Here is a 5,330-nt window from a genome sequence, read left to right on the forward strand (position 1 = left end):
ATATGCCAATGGACACGAGTTTGGTTTCACATTGTGTAAACCATGTGGATTGGTAACATATTTATGTTTATACTGTTTTGGTTGAAATATGTTAGCTATAATATACACTATTTTTTTCATGGAAAAAATTGTGTATGTTGGAACTTGAAGGAATAATGTAAAATGGTCACTGTGACGGTAGCGATGATGTCATCTGCCCGTCACTGCTGTAGCTAGAGTTTATCTGCCTGTAGCAGGATGGGAGGTGGGACTTCAGAGGGTGGAGCTATGGTATTTAAGGGGGGAGTGAATGAGGTGTGAGTCAGATAGGGACTTGGTTAGGGTCTGGTAGGGACTTAGGGAGTTAGGGCTTGTACATGTTATGAAATACTGTGTTATATATATAGAGAGAGTGAAGGTCTGAGAGAGAGTGTGTATGAGGGGATACTTTATTATTTCAGATTGCCTTTTATTTTAATTGATAAAGTGATTTACCATTCCTTTCGTTCTCACAAATAAACATACGTTTTTATTTTAAAAATCATATTTTTGTCAAAAGAGATTTATGAGGGAATGGTTGGTGGCAGCGTGAATAGTGTGTGTGTGAGAGTGACGTGGCACCTCCTTTGTGACGAGTGAGGAGGCCGTCACAGTCACCATCTTGTGGACATTATATATCATTACTAGATTTTTAAAAACTCAGTGTTAAAAAAATTAGTTAAATTAAAGCTGGGGAAGGAGTTAAATAAAAAGGTCAAAATGATAGATATAAATCATCACTTACCTCATCCAGGTGAGAATGAGGAATTGCTACATTTTCTCCTTGCCAGCAAAGAACATGAGGATTTTTTTATTTTTAATAAAGTTTTCAGTGTGGCAGAAATAATCTTTAGTGAAAAAAAAATATGTGAATTATCATCCCAGAGTGTAGGACATAATAGTGGGCTCAAGGTATAAGAAGCCAGATATAGACAATATCTAAGTAGTAGTAGGCACCCTTCATTCTTGAGAGACTATGGTAACGTGTTCTGAATAGAGGATTTGGAACAGCGTCTAGTGTGGCTGAGAAGGTCAATTCAAGAGCAACAATTCCTTCCACACTGAAGACAAATACAGTCCCCTGTCCAGCTCCCTGGTTTTGCTGGTTTCGGGACTGCCTCTTTGCCTTTGCCTGCTGGACAAGGGTCTCTTCAGAAAAAGCTTCTTAATTGTTAGAGCGGTATGACAATGGAACCAATTACCTCAGGAGGTGGTGAGCATTCCAATGCTGGAGGCATTCAAGAGAAAATGGACAACCATCTGTCAGATCTGCTTTGATTTGGATTCCTACACTGAGCAATGGGTTGGACTCGATGGCCCTTCTGACTAAATTATTCTATGATTCTATGATTTTAAAAGTGTTGTTATTTATTTCAATGCAAGGGAAATTAATCCAGGCATGTGCAGAACGTAGAGTGATGGAGTCACAGATAAGAGGTGAAGAAGAACAATGACAACAATTGCAAGCTGTTGTTTCAAGAGGAGAAGCAGCAACAGTAGCAGTAAGAACCCATATCAAAGCTTCAGAAAGGTTTCAGACTCAGGATTGAGTTTGAAAAGCAAACACTGTTCAAGAAAATGGCCACCAGCATTACTAACTACCAATAAGAACAACAGTTCCTCTTGCCTGTTTCAGACCAGGGCATATTTTTAGGCAGAATATGTGTACAAACCAGCCAGTCAAGAAGCAGCTGCAAATAAATGTTGAAGTGATTCGGACAGTATGCATTAAAACCCTGCAACCCCATTATCATTATTGCTAATAATAATAATAATGATAATGATAATAATAATGATAATAATGATAATGATAATGATAATAATGATAATAATGATAATAATGATAATGATAATGATAATGATAATAATAATAATAATAATAATAATAATAATAATAATAATAATAATAATAATAATAATAATAATAATAATAATAATAATAATAATAATAATAATAATAAGTAACATTTAAGAAGTGTTTGTTGTGCATGCGAAGCAATTTATGACATTAACTCAGAAATCCTTAAAAGGGCCTGAACCCATCAAGTCAGTGTGATTATTCCCATTTTGCAAATGGACGTGGACACGAGTCTGAGTTGCATTTAAGTATTTATATTTTTCCCCCTCCAATTTTTGAAAATTACTTAATTACAACTGAGACTGATGTCCATATCCTGTCTGCAACATGCGAATAAACACTCAGTGACCTGATTCTGGGTTCAGGCCCCTGAAAGGATTACAGAGTTAATGTGGGAAATTGCTCTGTGTACTTTGGGAATGTATAACAAAACAAAAGAATTGTGGCACATTTAAGACTATCAAATTTAGTTCAGCATACGCTTTTGTGGAATATAAACCTCTTCATCAGACTCACAGAGTATTTGTCGGACTGGACACAAAATGAAATGAGATGCACACATACAGTAGGCAATATGGACTTTCAAAGTGATAATAACTTTCAGATGAACAAAGCGTTGATTGCATGAGCACCCTGTATTAGGCAGAATAATAAGCTAATGTAAATTATCTGTCAGCTTATCCACAATGGTTAGAAATGCTGCTGTAAAGACTTTTGTTTTCAGGAAGGAGTAGGTTGTGCTGAACCCAGATTTCTGCTAAAAAAACCCAACACTTTGCTTATACCTAAGACTATAGAGGAAACCAGCTTGTTGATATATAATACATATAGGCTGAATTTCAGTACTAAGTTGCAACTAGAGTAGGCTCATTTGAATCAGTGGAGCTGATATAGCTGTTGATGCACCAAATCCCCACCAATTCATTCAATAGGCCTTCGCTAGTTGTGACATACTACTGTATTGAATTCGAGCCATATTCTGCCAGGAAAAAAAAAAATTCTGGTCTCTATTTAAGTCTCTGGTGTGTATAGGAATTCATGGAGAAAGCCCACTTCGCTGTCTCTCTCTCACATCTCCCTTTGGAGTTTCCTTTTTTCTTGCCACTGTCAAGTCAGTGACCATCATGAGAAGTTGAAAGTTTCTGACACTGACTTTGGTTTGTTAGCATTTCTGATGTCATAGTTCTGCCCATTTGCTCTCTTGCTCAGGGAAAGTTGCACCACTGGCAGAGGATGCCATACATCACCATAGGAGATGTGCAAGTCATTGAGCTCTTCATGTTGTGGGTGACACTGTTGGGATGCGTAATGGTGCTGCTAAAATAAATCAGTCAACCGCTTGGAATCAGCTTTGTAGCAAGCCTTGTCTCGGTTTCCACATCTAGCTTGCATTGCTGGCCAAATGTTGTAGTTATTTAAGGCAGGCAAAAGCAGGCTATTCAAAATCTGGGAGCAGGGGGAATATACATCCAGAATTCCTTTAAAAACAAAAATAACTTTTCAAAGAAGGGCTTGAGGATATTTGTGTCTGAGCATGTGCAGAAGGCATTTGTTACAATGTTACTTCTTTTTAGAGAAGAGTACAATGCTGCATATCTCTTCAATATAAATACTATTGAGTTCAATAATCCCTTTTCCTGCATAAATGAATATATTATGGATTGCAGCCCCCCCCAAACAACACGATCCTCTCTCTTTTACACATACACAAACATAGACTCATGCCTTGACCCCCAGCTCTCAGTCCATAACACAAAAACCTGCTACACATGCCAGGAAGAAAGGCAAGCCAATTGCTCACATCCTTCTCTTAACACATTCTTGGGCTGCTCTTACTGCTGTCACTCTAACTCCTTTAAGTTAAAGTTCCTTCTGCATGCTCATGTGTGCAGCGCAAAGATCAACGGGCCATTCCCAAATGTTCTGTCTTTATGAGCTTAAAATGTGATGTCCATCAATTCATTCATTTAATACACTGAAAGACAGAAGCAGCTTCATTTCCTAAAAAAAAATTGGCAAGAATAATGGCTATATTCCTAGATCTCAGGACATAGTTTTGTAAACAAAAGAAGTCAAAACAATTGGGAATCCAGGCCTGATATTGTAAACTGGCATCAGGTGGAGTGACTAGAAATCAAGAAATTAGTAGATAAATGGAAATTGAAGCATCCACTTTTCTGTCTTACTAGTGCCTTCTTCCCTGTTCACTTTGCTCTCCCCTTACTCTCTTTGCCTCATGCATCAGTCATCTGCAATTGTCACTTTCCTCCCACTTAACACCATAACATATGCATGTACATATGGATATCCATACAAACACATCTGGAGTCAGAAACAGACAAGGTTCACCTTGGATGAGCCTTGAATTACAAAGAAGCGTGGCTACTGTCACTCAAGTGGTGGAAAGAAAGCTCTAAGTACAGGTAAAGGCAAAGGTTCCCCTTGACAATTTTTGTTCAGTTGTGTTCGACTCTAGGGGGCGGTGTTCATCCCCGTTTCCAAGCCATAGAGCCAGCGTTTGTCCAAAGACAATCTTCCGTGGTCACATGGCCAGTGCGACTTAGACATGGAACGCTGTTACCTTCCCACCAAGGTGGTCCCTATTTATCTATTTGCATTTGCATGCTTTCAAACCACTAGGTTGGCGGGAACTGGGACAAGCGACGGGCGCTCACTCCGTCACATGGATTCGATCTTACAGCTGAAGATCTACAGACTTTACAGCACAGAGGCTTCTGTGGTTTAACCCGCAGCACCACCACGTCCCATCAGAGCTAAGTACAGAGCTCCCTCCAAAACCAGTTGCAAGGATTTGGACCGAACCACAACATGTTCTGCTTTTAAACAAACCCTGACATTTGATGACCTTCCAAGGAACACAAGCTCACTGTTTGTCACTCAATTGTGGTACTGCTTTCTATAGGCAAAAATTTTAAATTAAAGCTAAATGGCACCTTCCGAAGTAAGATGAACCTAAAAGTACACACTTTTATGGTCTTCTGCCACATGCCATGCCCACGAAGCTACAGCAAAAACATATGCACATACCTTTATCACTATAACTTCCTGACAGGATGCACTCTCATAGGACTACAGTGGGCTTCTGGTTTAACAGAGTCCTATGCAAAGTGCTCTCTGGTAACCCCTTTCATGTACCACACAGTGGGAGAGGCAGTAATGCGCAATGCCATGTGGATAAGTGTAGGAATAACCATCAGAAATTCTTAGGCAGCTACGTTTCAGTCGGGCTTCAGGCCGCGCTATGGTATGGAAACGGCACTGGTCGCACTGTTGGATGACCTGTTGAGGGAGGCCAATGGGGGCAATATGTCCTTGTTGGTCCTCCTCGACATCTCAGCCGCCTTTGATACCGTTGACCATGGTATCCTCCTGGGGTGGCTCTCTGAGTTAGGAATTGGTGGCCTGGCGCTTGCCTGGCCCCGATCCTTCTTGG

Source organism: Pogona vitticeps, chromosome 3, assembly GCF_051106095.1.
Source record: "Pogona vitticeps strain Pit_001003342236 chromosome 3, PviZW2.1, whole genome shotgun sequence".
Taxonomy (NCBI): domain Eukaryota; kingdom Metazoa; phylum Chordata; class Lepidosauria; order Squamata; family Agamidae; genus Pogona; species Pogona vitticeps.